Below are 17,537 nucleotides of genomic sequence, written 5' to 3'. Positions count from 1 at the left end.
TCGGCGCACTGCGCCAATTTCGACAAAAACGTACGGAGTCGCGAATAAAGGAAAATTCTATTTTCGTTCCACGAGGGGGTGCGGCACAGTTGATGCGAGTGACGTTTTGCGTTGCTAAATACGTGTGCCTCGTTTTTGCCTTCATTTTCCACGTTTTTAGCTTTTCGCGCAACGTCATTTGTAGCGGGATACATCAGGTGTATTTTAACGTCATTCGAATCGCGTGTCAAATTTCGGGATTGTAAATGTGTATTGAGCCGAGCGAATTTATCGGATAACGCAGAGGGAATATAATGCAAATTTTATGTACAACATAGTATAAAAAGTATAACAAATTTTAATTCGTTTAATTCTTCTACGTTCACGGTCTGTTTGCCTAGTATTTTCAAGTAGCCTCGCACCACCACCTGCTTCGCGTTATGATTTTTGTCATTGACAGTCGCGATTTATTTTTTATACGTCATTGACAGAAGGCGATTTATTTTTTACACGTCGTACGTACTACGTGATATATTTCGTTTTATGAGCGTTCAAATTGTTGCACTCACCATTGCGCGTTGATGTCCCGTAATATTCAGCCGTCCAGATCTAAATCTCCAGTGCCGTCGCTCGTCTTCTTCGCTCACTTCATTTCACCTCACTTCACTTCATTGCATTGCACTGCACTGCACTGCACTGCACTGCACTGCACTGCACCACACTGGCCCCTTGCAAAGTTTAACGATGGACAAAAACAAAAAACACGCGATAAATTTCAAGCGCAATGTCTCGCGCTTCGTTTACCGTCTTGTCAATGATTGTTACGATCGTTTAGCAGCTCCTGATTTTGAAACTATCAAGTAACATGACTCTTAGCTGCTAAAACACATCCCAAAACATCGTTAAAGTTGCTTATTGATAAATTTTACAATTTTTATATCGTGAAATATTAAGATTATGTGTTAAGAGTATCTCTTGAGTATTTATTTCCTTTACACTCGAGTCATCAAAATAAATAATTAATTCCTCTACAGTGACAGTCGTTCGTTTAAGAATGTAATTTATTTCAATGTGACGCGATGTTTGCACACGAAGAATGATACCGAGATTTGCAAAGTCGCAATCAGTGCGCGATCGAGGATTAATTTTGATGCGTGATGACAAGATGCAGTTGACTCGTAAAATTTGCGCTCAATTCCTCTTGTCTCCGTACAATGCCTGAAAATTAGGGAATTATTTGTTGTTGTCGGAGAGCGCATCGGGGAGGAGGAGCGAAACGACAAGGAAGTTTAGCAACGAAGTTTACGAGGCGACGTTTTATCGGTGTAACGCGCGACGTAAAATCTGACCCGGATGTTCGTTTTTTAAGACGCTGTTTTTCAAACGGATTGCTCAGGGCGCGTCTTCTTCTCGCAGTTTGCGTGTGAGCGAGGCTCTCTTTAAACACGTTAATTCATCAGCGAGTTCCGTTGTATCCATTTTCAAGACTCGCGGAAAATTTTTATGTAGCATCGGGAGGACAATAAGCGTGAGTCGACGCCGTTCACGTCGGCGCCGAAACGGGCTTGATCTTCGAATCCGAGGATCCGAACGTCGAGGATCCTCACGCCGAGATCGTCCGCGATTAACATATAAATGAAGGAATTTAAATCCAATAGCGCCACCCCGCCCCGGCAATCTCGTCCTTCTACGTCCTTCTACTCCTGCTCTCCTCCTCCTTCTTCGTAAAATTCAGAACGTACGACGAGTATCTGAATTGTCATAATGACGCTCTCTGTTTCCTTCCGCCGGTGTAGCGCCGGGTCCGATTATTATTTTATTATTAACAGTCAGAGAGAACCGTTTTCCGAGAGATTCTGTCGTTTTCGCGTAATATTAACATTAGGAATATCTCTGAAGTATTTCTGCGACTTTCAAGTAGAAATACTCGATCTTCGCGCGCAAATTCATTCTGACGTAGAATTTAAAATTGTTTTCTCTTTATATTATTATGAAAACTGTTATATTCACTGCACATCTCTTGTTCTGTATATGTGATAACATTGTTACTGCTAATTAATGAGGATGTATGAGGACAGAGTAACTGAATATGCAATTTATGAACAATAATCGAGAAAAACAAAACAGAATAGGTTGTCGTACGCCCATACACGATGATTAAAATTCATAAACCCCTCCCCCCTCCCCCACGTGCTCGAACTTAACGCCGAGTTAGAAATTCGCTCGGTTATGTAAACAAAGCATCGTTAAATTTACCCAGCCTTTTAACGTGTTAATTACATTTATTATATTGCAAATTTATTCGCGGACACGCGGATATAACAAACAGTTACCGCGCGTAACGAAAGCGCACGCGAGCGTTGCATTTGCGCTCTTGTATTCTCCCATTGTTGCTGCGTTTGCGTTTCTCCTTTCGTCGAAACAATACTGTACAACACAAAGCAGTAACGAGTTGCAAAAGCGACACGTTCACGTCGCGCTCAAATTACGCGACGAGAGAAAGAAGAAGAGAGAAAGGGCGGGAGGGAAAGGGAGGAATAGAACGAGAGAGAGAGAGAGAGAGAGAGAGAGAGAGAGAGAGAGAGAGGGGTTGGGGGTGGGGAAGAGAAATTAGAATCTCATGGAAATGCACGAATCCGATAAGCTCTGGAAAAAAAATGATTAATCCGAAGAGAATGTTGTAGTAATTATGAGAAACGAGAAAAGGGGGTTTACTTGTCATTTCACGTGACCCAGTTGCAAAATTTACGTGCCGTAACACACGTAGCTAAGTCAAAGCCGCGGCGAATGCAACGCGGGGTTAGCTGTAGGGGTTAGCGTCTAACCCAGATCTAAGCCAGATCTAACCCGGAACTGTGGAAATCCGCGCTGTGGCAACTCGCGCTCACACTCGGCTCTTCTTCCGTTGCATTTCGGCATCGTAACCCCCGATAACCCTCGCGTCGCAAGACTGTGATCGTGTTGCACTTGTGCGCGGTTAGACGGCGCAAGCCGCTCGGAAGAAAGTAACAAACGCGATTAACGCGGGACTGTTCGAAAAGTAGTTTGATCACGGTGAGAAGACTCGCGTTACAACGCTGTGTTTGTTCGAGCGGCTGAAATAATACCGCTAATGGAATTACACGGGGGCAAGTTAAATTACGTTTACGTTACCTCTATATGGGTATACGCTTTCCTCACACACGGCGGGCATGCGGATGTTGGTAATGCTCGTCGATGGCGCTCGAAGAACTTTTGGAAGTAACTCTGGAGGAACTAAAGCCATACACCGCGAAGAACAAAGTAGCATTTAGGTGTAATCGTTCGACGAGACGTTAAAATGCTCCATAAGGGCTCCTGTTGCGAGCTTGAGAACCCATGAGAGAAGATGAGAAAAGATGCTTTCGCTGTAACAGAGATTCGACATCGATATTGTCGTTTTATTTCTCAATGTATCTCTTTCTCTCTCTCTCTCTCTTTCTCTCTCTCTCTCTCTGTCTTTAATTAAATAAAAATCATGCATTTAAATTCGAAATTACATGGATGTTAAGATTATCATCGCTCTTCAGAGTTGTAATCTGAGTAAGTGTTGCGTGACACATCAGTGTCAGGCTCACTTAATTTTGTTGTATTAGTGCTTGAATTTACCAAAGTGAAATTAACTTTATTCCAAACTTGTGTTGGCTTCTGCTAGGGTTTGTTGTAAAGAACAAATTCTAGTAATTTTGTTTTCTTCCTCATTAATACAAGCGTATCGCATTGAGAGTTAAAATGATTGTTTATCGCCAAGATATGGCCGAGTTGCGCGTAACTTTAAGTTTAAGGCTGAAGATTAGTTTAAATTAAGATTTCCACTTTTATAGTTGGTTCAAAAACCTCCTGCCTGTATCATCATACAATCTTTTTCTCTCTATTTCTCGCGTTTTCATTTCTCATAATTTATCGATCATCTCTCGAAAAGTTTACATTCGCGTTTCTATATCCGCGCGTTGAATGTTGAAAATTAAAAAATACCGGCTGCAAGTTTCTATGATTCGGATGCGGGTCGAGCAAAATGAAAATGCCACGTGTGTCATATCGCCTCAAGTGGATTCGCAATTTCGTTTCGAAACTGCACAACGAGATTGGTCAATGTTTCTAATCAGAAGCGCGGCCCAACTTTCGCGCCGGCTCAACTAGAATTCTCTCGTAGTTCCTTCCCCGTAGGCCCCTTCACTCTCCTTTCCTATCCTTCCTTCGGATTAGGATGAGATATCGGGACGAGAAATCCAGCAATAATATCGGGGCCGGTCGTGGCTCGAGTTCGAGCAAATTAATTCTACGTGCGAAGTAATAACTTTGGAGGTCGAAACGCTGTTTAACACGGTACAGATCTAGAACAGAACTCGTGAAACTGGCCGAGTCCCGAAATACATTATCGTTACTAATTAACCAATTATCGGCGAGCGAAAAGACAGTTTGTCACTGGCACCGTCCATCCGTCTCGCCTCGAAATCGATTTCGGAGTTTAATTAACGGGGCTAATTTAAACACCGTTCGAGCAAAGTCACCGTCCCGTACGCGCGGAGCTCCATAGGATTAACAACATCCTCATGCTTTATCGCACAGTTCTCTCTCCTCGTAGGTAGGACTTTTACGGTTGTTCAAGTAAAATTTGAAATGACTGAGTAATATTCAAGATGAATTGTACCGAAGCCTCTTAATCTTCAGACCGAATTATACCGAGACTCTTTCAACTTTGAACGAGGTGCTTGAAAATAATCGATAGCGCAGTATTGAAATTGGAACTGCAGTACTTTCCACTTCGGCTTTCAATAATTGCGATTCGGAGGAGAAAGATGTGTATTGGAATATTACCAATACCACTGTATACGGTTATCGTCTCGATCGTCCGAAAGCGATCTTCCGAAAGGACGAGATAGTTTTTACGAGCGAAGAATCTGCTGCCTCGGGCCAACTGTGTTGCTATTCGCGGCGAACTGTGTCGTTGTCGAGGATTAAAGTTCCGTCGAGTTTTTGCCGCGGTAAATCTCGTCGCTCGTCTTAGGTAACGGCAGCGGAAGCGTCGATAAAATCACGGCAAGCGATTCAGCTCGAACTTTAATTATTCGCATAAAGCTCTCTCGTCGAGAGCCGCTCGTTTTCGTTTTACGATGTTCGAGCGACGGAAAAATGGCGTGGGAAAAAACTCGGTTCGCGGCGCGCAAATCCTTCTTCTGCGGAGTCGCGAAAACAAATCGGGGTGTATCGCAACAGAGATAGGCGAAGTACTCGTGTCGGGTGGCTCTTGTCAGCGTAAACCGTCATCTTCGAACGAGTCGAACCGAGGGAAAATGAGAAGAAGATACGATAATATCGCTTCTCTCTATGTTAAAACACATTTATTTGCGTACGATCCGTTCAAGTTGAGTAAAACGTTCTGACAGATAAAATGCAGAAAGTGAATTGTGTAACGTAGTGATGAAATAAGTAAATTTAACGCGAACTTTGCTCTTAATCCCGAGAAGACTCGACTGGTACAAAATGCTTTTATCTTATGTACAATTTACTAGGAGTGACTTTGACCGAACGTAAATTATTCATTCGTAACTATTCGACGATTCTCCCGCCTTTGATATTTTTTTTTATCTCGACGAAACTGAAAATTTCAAAGGTGAAATGTCCTGTAATATCTAGAGAGTAGATATAGACTTTCCCTTTGATAAAAGTCGCGAGGCCAATTTTGAAATTGCCGCTTGTACATACTATAATTCTGAAATTTAGCGTTAATCCGAAAAAGAAATGCTCCAAAGTGGCGAAAATAATGGGGAATATTTCATGAAAAATAAGTTCGTTTTGACAACGTATGCTAATTATTGATTACTATATTCGTCAATAATGATTTCCCCATTAAGCGATTGCTCGACCTATATCGCGAGGAAAAATTTAATGTATAAACTGAAAAGAAATATAACCTATAAACTGAAAAGAACATTGGACCAGTTGTATCTTTTGCGATTGTTCGATAAATTAGTTTCTTATGAAAAATGCACATTCGAATTATATTTTACTATAACTATCGCTACTACTGAACTATTGTTATGACACGTATACAGGTACGTTGTAATTATCGTTGCATCTTTAATGCTGATGTACAACGCACATTAATCGTTTTACTGGAGAAGTGTATTGATTGTCTGATATCCGGGAAATGAGTTTGACCATTATATCTGAAAATTTCGATTTCCAACACAGATAATTGCAGAAATCCTCTTATGCAAACACGTTGCCGAAAACCAAATAATTTGGTAATTTGAATATCCGACAATTGCGAAGTCCTACGAACTGACATTTCTGCAAATTTGGAAATCATAGACTCGAGAATTCGAAATTCCGCGCTTATTATTATGGCATAATTATTATTCCCATCAGTACTCCAATTTTGCAAATATGAGCCATCGAGCGAATAGAGAAGGATTAAAATAGGTCGTATATGTCGAGTGACAAGGAAATATTAAAAGTGAATGCGATGCGAGTCCGAATGCACACCGTCGTGTTTATTCCGCGGTGGATTTCGTGACATCGTCAAAATGCGTTTTATCGTTCACGCTTGAGAGAACTTTCTTCTCGGTCCGGCGAATATCTGGCGAGTGAAACTATTTTTTTACTCTCTAACACGCGAATATCTCTCACTTCATTGTCTACTAGCGTTGTATAAACGAACACGAGCGCGATAGTGTAAGTAACTGCCGCGCGCGGCTGCTGCCTCGTGTGTGAAATGGAGCGTCGACAACGGACAAGTAGTAATCGGCGACACAAGTCAGCCGGAGTGCGCAAGGCACAAAGGCAGCCTTTCTTCGGCGTCGGCTGGCGACGTTCCTCGCACATTTCTCAGAGAGTTCCATTTGCCATACCGCGATTTATACGAGGTCGTCGGTGATTCCGTACGGTCCGGGGAAACGGGAGACCTGTTGGCTACCGTCAGATTGCGGAATCTTCGAATTCTCCCCTAACTGCCGGACATTTGGCTTATGTGGTAAATATGGTATAGATAGCATTTTGCAAAATCCGATCGTCGCATTATGATTGGAATCGTTTCTTGATCGTATATTTTTTCATTGAAATATCGTAAATGTAGAATGACGGTAGGAAGATGGTACAGTTGATTAATTAACCACCGATACAAGTTGAAAAAAAAAACAGCACTATTAATTAATTAAAGCAATGTCTATTTTGCTACTTTGAAAGTTAAAACATTCTTTTAAATATTAATAACGATCAAAAATAACTGCGATAAAGCGATATCACGATCATATCGGAATGTTTAAATAATTGAATGTGCGAATTGAGGTATTTCTGTCTTAATAATTAAATTTTCAAAATTGCTCTCAATTGCACGCTTAATCGCAAACATGCACAATATTACTTATGTTTATCCGAAAGAAATTTTAATATAAATATCTATCAACGTGATCGCTCGCTATTGTTTTCCACTTTTTCCTTATCGTGTTAAAAAGAAAAGTATTTCACATGACATCAGAATCTCACTGAGTTGGAGGATCATTGATTAATAGGAACGCGACCACACTATGTCGTATGTGGTTACATGCATCAAGAATAAATATTGACTACATGACATACATGTATTGTAATGTGTATTGACCATTACCTCATCGATCCACTCGCAATAATTACTGCTGCTCCACCATGTTATAGACGAACGCTGGCTCAATAGTGTCATTGTTTGCTTGTAGACGTAGATAAAGTACGTATAATATTGATTCCATTATTACAACTCGGTAATATGGTCGCGCGATCGCGCTCTATTGTATTATTTCGGTTGTAATCGGTTGCGATGTTACGCGCGGAGAAGCCGGGAACACAAGTTGAGAGAAATTTTCATTTCTCGCAACTTGTGTTCGAGTAAGTGATTTTTCCAGCTGTTACAATCCAATAATGTTGACTTACGAGAAGAACTCGCGAAGGTTATGTTGATTTAAACGTGATACACTCTTGTTTTCTCTTCCACACAATTGCAGTTTCTAATTAATTAATTAAGTTTTCTATAACTCGTTCCCATTTTTTCTCGTTTCTCCTCCGATGAAATTTCCTGTGCACTTCCTGTTGTTCTCTCCGCCCCGAAACGAACAACGCGATATTTTTATCGATATTATTTTATTGAAAAATCATTCGTTTGGTGAAACAAAAAAGTCTCGTTCGATTTCTCGCCTCTGACATCATAAATCAAGATGACCGACATAGATATTGCTAAAGTTTAATAACAGAACCAGTAATATATCACAACCGATAGCTTACATGCGAAAGGAGCAAAAGGGCGCGCGCGGGTCTACTTCCGCGAATATCAAGGAAAAAATAAAGAAGAAAAGGAAGAACAAGAGACCCCCATTCGGAATATTTCGTCGGACTTTCTTACAATTAGAAACATAGTCGTATGCTTGCCGCGCAACTTATTCGCGTGATTGCCAAAGTAAAATGCACAAACTCAGATTCCATATCGAGGATAACATTAACAGAAGCATTATACTTCGGGGAATACCTTCTCTTCTGTCGACTAGTACGAATATGTCGCTCTATCCCTCGCGGAATACAACGTGCAAACAACACGTGCCGTCGTCGAGATAGCCGAGGTATCGTTGTTTCGTATTCAGTTTATTTGCAGCGACGGTGACAAGTCGTCGAATCGCCACCGCTTACTATTATTCGCGCAGTCTGTCGCGCTCAAGAATGCTCTGGTGTCGAGGATGCGGGAGAACATCACGTTCTCCCAGGTGTAATCGAATTCGACTGCGCGATCGACAGTTTCTACGCGTATAGAGAATTATCAAGCAGCGCTGCGTGCCCTGCTTGGAACGTGTATATGTGTATGTGTGTGATGTATAAAAAATTCTTTTATAAAAGCTCGTCGGAAAATTTTTGTCGGACTGAATCGTCTCGAATTAATCTCCGTCCTGTTCTCACGGAGAAGGGGAGGGGGTAGATCTTGGGATTAATACGTCTTTTTGCCTATCGCAAGAAAGTTCAGCTAGCTCGGTTAGTTTGATCAACTGCGTCGGCGGCGATGAGAGAGAGAGAGAGAGAGAGAGAGAGAGAGAGAGAGAGAGAGAGAGAGAGAGAGAGAGAGAGAGAGAGAGAGAGAGAGAGAGAGAGAGAGAGAGAGAGAGAATGTCGTGCCCATCCGGCAGAGAACCCGATTCCCTCGGTATTTCTCGCGGTAGGTGTGTGTAAAAATGTCCGAGCGTAAGTACATCGTCCTCGAGTACACTGCGTGTTGTCCCCCCCAGCATCGAGGAAAAATAATGAGTTTGCCGGCGCGGCTCGGGAGACTGCGCGCCGGAGATTACTGTGAGGCCACGCGGAATGCCGTGAGCCGCAGCGAAATGTATTCCACAGTTTTTAAATAACTGGGAAACACGAGCGGCGGAAAGCATTATAATAGATGAAATTTCTTTTTTGTTCCTGCAGAGTGTTCAAGAAAACGAGCTCTTCAGCGCGAGCAACGAACGAACGAACGCGCGCGATATCCCCCCCGTGCTTTCGAGCTTCTCGGTACTTACTATATGCGCATCAATTAGAAGTATCATATAATCCGGCCAAATTCGAAAGGGTGTATCAGAAGACGTAATACAAGATTTCTCTTTCGTCTTTCGTGAGACGCATCTGATTTTATTAGATTTACAATAAATTTTGAGATCGAGTGAAAGTGGATGTTTTTCGCGTTTAACTAAAGTTAAGTAGTACGTAAATCTGTTTTTTACGTGAGAATTTATCATTCGAGAGGAAATTATGTCGAAGGTAGAGTTTACACACATTCACTTGAAACGCCTCTACGACGGTAATATTTCGGAGTCTGATCGATGGCTTGTCGACGTGAGAGAGAAAAAACGGGTTAATTGCGTATTAGCGAAAATAACAACGCGTTCCGTTGGAACAACGCTCTGCGGGAACAACGTTTCGTGACGAAGGTTGTAATCCGCTTCGGCGATCGGAATCATTCTTGCTGACATCCATCGACGTTGTTAAATGGCTGCTTGTCACATACGTGTCGCCGTTGCGTGATAGCCTTTGATAGTGTTTCCATCGACAGCGATGATAGTTAGATGGTACGATAAATTGCTAAATAACGAGTATAAAGAATGCTGTGCGCATCAAGCGCTGCGAAGACGCTTAAGCGTACAATCTATTGTCATAACCAATGCGATCTGCTTTTGGGAATTCCAAAAATGATTATGTACTTTCTGAATTCGCGATGCGACGCGCGGGGCGCGGTGGCGAAATTTATGATCGTCGCGCTGTAATCTCCGATTCATCTATTTAATTATTCGCGCGGCACAATAGAGAGCACGAGCATTTCGCGTGGTTGAACTTCGTGCGAGTCCCTCGTCGCTTATTAATATTAAACGGATATACTCGTAGAAAATCCGTGCACGCGTATAACACAACGGCTTTCCGTTGGATCTAACGTGCGGATTCGCGTCTGAAAATCTGATTACAGCTCGTTCTTTCAACCTTGAAGATTAAATGAAGATTGAATTAAAAAAAACATTATTAAATTGGAATTCGCTCTCGAAATTGTGTGGAGAATAGAATTATTTTCAATGTACTTCCGATTTTTCGAGAGAGAATGTCCGTGAAAATTTAGTGCTTGCCTTTTTATAGCCGCGTTTCGGCTGCCGCCGTATAATGCCGTATAATTAAACAGCAAACGCTTTTTGTAGACGCTAATTCGATTTGTCGAAGCTTTGAGGATGGGACTTGTTAACACGTCGCGTCGTAATCGGTGATGGCAGAGTTTACTTGGTTCATATTTGAGTGCACCTTTGATGCACATGCGAATGTTAGAATGCGAACTAATAGGCGACGGCTTTGCCGAAAGATGCAATTTTCGTGTCACCATCGGCGCGACTATCTTTTTGCGAGCTTGCACGCAATGTTCCCGCATCGGTCGAGCAATGTTACATGAAAGCATCGGCGTGACCGCTTGGCTCGCGCTGATGAAATTTTCATTTAAATCGCGTTACCATGAAAGGGTGGCGATGGCGAGTAGATCTGATGAATAAATCTAATCTTTCTATCAAGCCCCTACCTCTGAATCGCATACATAATCATAATATCTGAAGGAAATTACGGAACATGGAAACATTATATTATACAATATTATAATTTTTGAAAGTGCGAAGATATAATTTCGAGTGACACAATGACGCTCCGTTTCACTCAATTAATCCAAATTCACGCAGCATCCAAATATAACCGCGTGTTAATGTTCGATCTTTTTAATCGAGAAATTTGAATCAGTCTGTGAATCTTTTATTCTGTACTTATCTGAACGTAATTAATTTGAACATTTTTGGAGAAAATCTATCGTCTTTGAAAATTTTATAATTGTAGTAAAAAATATGCAACTTTATAATGAAATATACTTTCGTTCGTTTCTGAGTTAACGCCAAGATCAATATATTTATTCCAGATGCAATATAATAGTTATGGATAGTAAATAATAAATGATAGAAGTAATTAGTACAGTTATTGATTGAGACAAGCAATAATTATGTAGCTATTAATTATCTATTAGTTTACATAACATTTTTCACGGGGTTAACCTGACAAAAACTGACTGTCAACTAGAAACAAAGTCACTACGTTTTCCATGCCGCCCGAAATATAGGAGATATAAATAAAAAGGAAAAATCGCTTCGCGTCGATGGATCGATAGTGTGACTTTTGCTTCATGAAATATCTACTTGTTTGTTCAGGAGGATGGCGTGGTGTCGGCCGCGACGCAAGATGCCAAGTAAGGTAGGATACGAATTGAATTTTTCGAAACGTCGGTCGCGTGCTGCACCGTTTCCGCGTCGACATTCAATGAAATTTTCACCAAAATATTTCCGCAATAGCCGGCTGTTGTAACTTTTGCAACGTGCTCGCTGCCGCGGCGGCTTTCAACCTCGCGCGTCACCTTACGTCACGCTTTGACGAGCATTTCGAAACGCAGTTTCATCACCAGTCGCTGTGCGACGTGTCCTGTAACAATAAAATGTAGCCATGGCGCGATTGACGCAATGACACGAGCGTGTCACGCCTGGCACGACGACGGGAGCACAATATTTCGGGAATATTTTTAACTAATCAACGGTCATTGGCTGCTATTTGTATCAGTCGGTGTGTCTGTGTAGGTATAATATTTTTAAGCAATATATTATTTACTACACGTTTCATCGGTATATTAATTGTTGCACAATATTGCGTATCGTTTCAATTGAATATAAAGTTAATATTGCGAACGTTGATGATCTGTTAATTGCACGTATATATATTTTCTGAATATAATTTGATTATATAATATTATTATTACATTCTGCTCGAAAACATCTCTCTTTCTCTCTCATCTCCCCCCCCCCTCTCTCTCTCTCTCTCTCTCTTTCTCTGCACGTTCGCGGTACTCTCGAAAACACTCGCGAGACTCGAACAATACCGAGCTCCCTTCCCCAGTGTAAATTTATTTGAGTCTCCAAATATTTGGTGCAACGTACTTAAATATTTCTCCAATCTCAGCGTAATTTGGCCGACGCAGACGTACGGGTGTACAACACAATGTTTACGTAATAATATTCAAATATTTGACGTTTAGCCGTGGCATTCCGAAGCCCTTGTAAAACCCCTGTAGATCGTGTTACACGGTTAACCTCAATTCTGGTCATCATTATATTTCTCATTCTCTCTTACGAAATTGTATCAACATTGTTGCTGATGTGTAGAGCCCGCTGATCTAATCGCCATTGCCCATTGTAATCCCACGCATCCCTAATCTCTGATTAGGGAGAATGCGCGGCTGCTCGCAATGCGTCTCAATCAACGGCCGCGCGAGCGTAAGCGCTACAAGTTTTCGATTAATTGTCTCCGCCGCCGCCGCCGTTGTCGCCGTCGCTCCAGTTTCCAAGTCGCTCTCATAGTCGCCCTGGTAGTCTATGCTCACCTTCGCGCGCCTACGCTACTCGGACATTGTCGCGGAGACGTGGCGCACGATATTGATTTCTCGGCTCGCTTGAATGAGACATGCCTCAATTCAACCCGAACGAAAATTATTCCCCGCAATTATTCCCTTCTTCGTCCCACGAGACGATCACTCGCCGGATCACCGGCGGCCGATTGCGATTCCCGATCGCGGCGATCGCGGGTTCACATCATCGGGCGAGCGCCGGGCCGCACGTGACTAATGCGACGGATGCAGTTTTGTGATGTTAGCCCGCGACTTTAAAAAAAAATCTTTTCTTGCATCAAACATGTGCCAAATTGTTTGTAGAAATATGTAGTGAAAGAATTTTTGTTTGTAGTAAAAAAATAAAAAAGTTACACGCAAGGGGAAGGCAAGGGCCGCCCGCAAAATTGGAGGGCTGAGTTCAAATCAAACCTAATAGAAGCCAAATCGTTTGTAGAAATATATATATATATATAGAATTTTCGTTTGTAGTTGCTCAGAAAAAAAGTTGCTCACCCTTAACTTCTAAGGGTAACTATTTTCGCCCCATCGTGGGGGCTGACTTGAAACCGGTTCAAATCGATGCTAAAGAGTTTGTAGAAATATGTAGTGCAAGAATTTTCGTTTGTAGTTGCTCAAGAAAAAAGTTACAATCCCTGTAAGTAGCAGGGGTACAAACTAGTGTCTCTAATTTCGTCCTTGTCGTGCGACTACAAACGGAAATTCTTTCACTAAATATTTCTACAAACCATTTAACATCGATTAGAACCGGTTTCGAGTCAGTCCCCACGACGGGGTGAAAATAGCTACCCTTAGAACTTAGGGGTGTGGAACTTTTTTTCTGAGCAACTACAAACGAAAATTCTTTCATTACATATTTCTACAAACGATTTAGCTTCTATCAGGCTTGGTTTGAACTCAGCCCTCCAATTTTGCACAGGAGGCCCTTGCCTTCCCCTCTCCTGTAACTTTTTTATCTTTTTACTACAAATTTTACTACAATTTGGCACATGTTTAGTATAAAAAAATTTTTTTTTAAGTCGCGGGTTAACTTCATAAAGCTGACAGATGACGTAAAATTAGCGCTTGACGTTTAGGTACGCAAGATTCGGCGCACGTGGCGGGCGATCGCGAAATTGATCTTGCGTCGGGCAAGCTTCGCTGATTTCGCTCGAATCCTAACGATCTCACTATCGTCATGATTGTTATTATTCCATAAAATCGGATCGTGTCTCGCATACTCTGACAGAATTCGATGCACTACCCTCTTTCCCCTCCACCCCCTTGCCGTCTCGCCCGAAGTACGACAGCATATTCATTTATTTTTTTTGTGTTTTTGTTTTTCGTGCTTTGCACTCGGAGATATCAAAGCTAACGCGCTTGAATCATATCGATGCTTTCGAGTCTTTGATAGCGCGTAACGGCGGTTACCGACGCACAATCATTCCCTTCTACCCCGATCTTTGCCCCGATTTACGCGGCGGTTTGCGCTCGGCCGCGTTTGTTCATTGGCCTCTAATAGTATCGAGCAAATTGTATTTCTTCGTGTTCGTTTGCGCTGTGCCGGAAAACAGCGGTCATCTGAAACGTGTGCGAGCTGTTTTTTCCGTTTCTTTTCTTCCTTTTTTTATTTCCTCTTTCCTTTTCAAAGAACCGCGTCTACACGTGTACGAGTTAATTGAGTGCGAAACGCGCGCGGAGTACCGTTGCCACCGCCGCCGCTGTTGTTGTTGTTGTTGTTTTTCCCGCCTACAGCGTCTATGGATTTAGACCAGCATGGGGCGACGTATCGCGTTTAACGCTGAATGCAGATATCGGAAGCTCGACATCATATTGCATATCGGACAACAATAATAACAAAAACAGGTGCGCGTACGTGTGCACCGCGGATCTACGGCTTAAGGGACGTTATTTCGGGAAGTAATCGGCGGCCACGCGGAAGCTTAAACACTGCTTACACGTGAGATATGAGTGCGGTCTTCAGCTCGCAGTTGTGGCATTCCCATTTTACCTTTGAGCAGAGCCGTGGCTTTAATCGAATCACGACAAACGGTATTCGGGGATGAATTTGCGGACGAATTGATAAATTTCGCGCTGTAGGTGATGCCACCACGGCATCTCCTCACTCCCCCCTCTCTCTCTCTCTCTCGCGGTCGATGTTTACCGAGTTCTTCGCTAAGCAGAAATAATCGGACCCGCCGGCTACCACGATCAATACGCGCCGTTTATCAACGTTCCCGAGGGCTCCGTGCCGTGCGGAGGATGAAATTCTTTGAAAATAAAGCATAACATATAAATATTTGACAGCGCGGAACAGTGCCGTATAAAACCGTCCGCATATTTCCTCCTCAGCGGCCGATCCCGGCGAGCGGGATCCGCGTTTTAACGCCGCTCGTGAATTTATTCGCCGGCAGCAACATTGACGCGCGCGCATAAATAACGCGAAAACGATCCTCCCCACCGGTTTCCTTTTCGTGCGCTAATAAACCGCGCCCACAGCGATATTTCGCTCACCGAAATTCACGGATGCCTCCGCGCTTTTTCCTCTCGTTCCTCTCGAATCGTTTTTCTCCTTCTCGGCTGGCTTTTCATCGGCGGTCAGCAGAAACACGTAAATCAAATAAGGCTCGCATATTCGCGACGCGATAGCGGATATTTTTCGGATTTTTTCGGAAACGTTGTCTTCTCTCTCTCTCTCTCCCCCCCCTCTCTCTCTCTCTCTCTCTCTCTCTCTCTCTCTCTCTTCCGCTTTTTGATCACGGAAATAACCTCGCGTGCATGCCGATATTTTCATACCGTTTGTAATATACGGTTTATGATATTGTTGGGAAGGTGAACGGGAGGCAAAGCGGGATATCAATGTTTCCGTGATTATATGGGAATGAAGCTTTTCAGGTAGAAATATTTCGTATAAATAGGTGATAGGATTATTTCACTCGATATATAGATATAAAATATTCCGCGTAATTTTTTATATCTAAAATACGATAATTATATAATACGGATGATTTCTCTCTCTCTCTCTCTCTCTCTCTCTCTCCTCTCTCTCTCTCTCTCTCTCTCTCTCTCTTGAATATCCGCGAAATTGAAAGAGCGATACGCAAATGTTTCACGTGACGCAAATATTTCATGGTTATCGTAATTAATGAGAATTAACATAAGAGAGATTCTGTGAGATTTTTTGGCTAATATTAATACAGTGATTTCATAACGCTAATGATAACAGTGACGTTTTTAATGATACTCTGATAGCAGTGCGCGATTCATCACCGATGGACTGGATATGATCAACCAACGCGCCACAGTGCTTTAAATTTTTATAAATTGCCGTATTATATATATATATATACTTTTGAAGCACCGCGAATGAAGGAAGTTGACAATTTCCGATACGTTTGCGCATATCGACGCGCGCTCGTCTTTCATCCACATGTGTATGTATATAACAATAATAACGTTGCGACGGCGGCAGGACGAAATATTGTGGCGTTATAAAAATACACTTTCGACACAGGAGGTGCAGGTCGATCGCAAAAAAAGCCGTGGAACGAGCCGCGGAAGTGATCACCTTCTGGTCGGGTGTTTTTATTACGCCGTGCCGTGACGCGCCCGCTCCTCTCTGTCTTATGGATATATTTTCCGTTCCCGCCACCTCCTTTCACCTCCGTTCTACTCCTTTTACCGCCGTGTTCCGCGTCATTGGAATATACACGTAATGGAAGAGACAAAAGGAGAGGGGAAAACTCGCCGTGACCCGCGCGCGCATCCTCTTTCGCGCGAATTTGCATGCATCGGAAACACGCGCACGCGCGCGTACTCCTATTTGCATAAAGTATCGTTTCAATTATCCGCCATCGAGACGCTCGTATCTGTTTCGTGAGGTGAATTATAATCTAAATATTCTCTGTCCCGCTCGTCATCGATCCGTCTCTCGCGGTCTGTACCAGCTCTCGGCCACCAGCTCGGCCGCGGTGCGTTTGACGAGAAACGAAATGACGGAGAACAGGTCTATCGAGGAGAGAGGAGACGGTGTGTTCAACAGCCAGCCGAGCGTTGAAATATTAGACCAATCCAAAAACGTTTCGTTCCTCTCGCAATCGTTCCACGATGATCGGCCGACGTTGAATGGACGAACGGTATTGAGCGATCGATCGTCCAACGCTCAGATGAATATTTCGTCGAATATTACGGCCTGAGGTTGGACAGCGCCGCGCGCCGCCGTGGAAGCGATTGAAATAACTATAAGGCGGGAGACTAATATTTGGACGGAAAATAAAATTAAATGCGGGTATATATCATTTGCGAAGTATCGCAGGCCCGCGTGTGAGCTAAAAAGAGGCAACAAAGAGAGAGATGGGAGGATGGTAGTTCTGATGGAATGAATTTTCACACTCATTTTACTAGGCAATCATTTTAATAGGATTTATTTCCCTTCTATTTAAGGCTGGAGGAAGTTGCGTCCGTTTGCTTTTGTTTTCGTTGGAAATTAATGTAGAAACAACTTCGTCTATTTTTGGCGTAATTAATTCGCGGATGCGTTTTGTAGCGAAAACAAGTAGCGAGTACGCATTCGCATTTGAAATTATCATGTTTTAATACACAG

At 42.7% G+C, this 17,537-nt stretch overlaps 2 protein-coding genes across 2 annotated transcripts in view; both read left to right on the top strand.

The window, feature by feature from the left end:
• Nca (neurocalcin homolog) overlaps positions 1–17,537 on the top strand; it is a 184,747-nt gene that overhangs the window by 31,616 nt on the left and 135,594 nt on the right. The window lies entirely within an intron of this gene.
• The window catches only part of LOC105189001 (neuronal calcium sensor 2), a 153,608-nt gene that overhangs the window by 30,923 nt on the left and 105,148 nt on the right, over positions 1–17,537 (top strand). The window contains exon 2 of the mRNA XM_025302683.1: positions 11,712–11,754. The gene's annotated coding sequence lies outside the window, so the exon portion shown is untranslated. The remainder of the gene's footprint in view (positions 1–11,711; positions 11,755–17,537) is intronic.

Source organism: Harpegnathos saltator, unplaced genomic scaffold (assembly GCF_003227715.2).
Source record: "Harpegnathos saltator strain DR-91 unplaced genomic scaffold, Hsal_v8.6 scaffold51, whole genome shotgun sequence".
In the NCBI taxonomy this organism is placed as follows: domain Eukaryota; kingdom Metazoa; phylum Arthropoda; class Insecta; order Hymenoptera; family Formicidae; genus Harpegnathos; species Harpegnathos saltator.
Note: the sequence above shows the minus strand (reverse complement) of the source record. Positions and strands in the feature narration are given on the sequence as shown.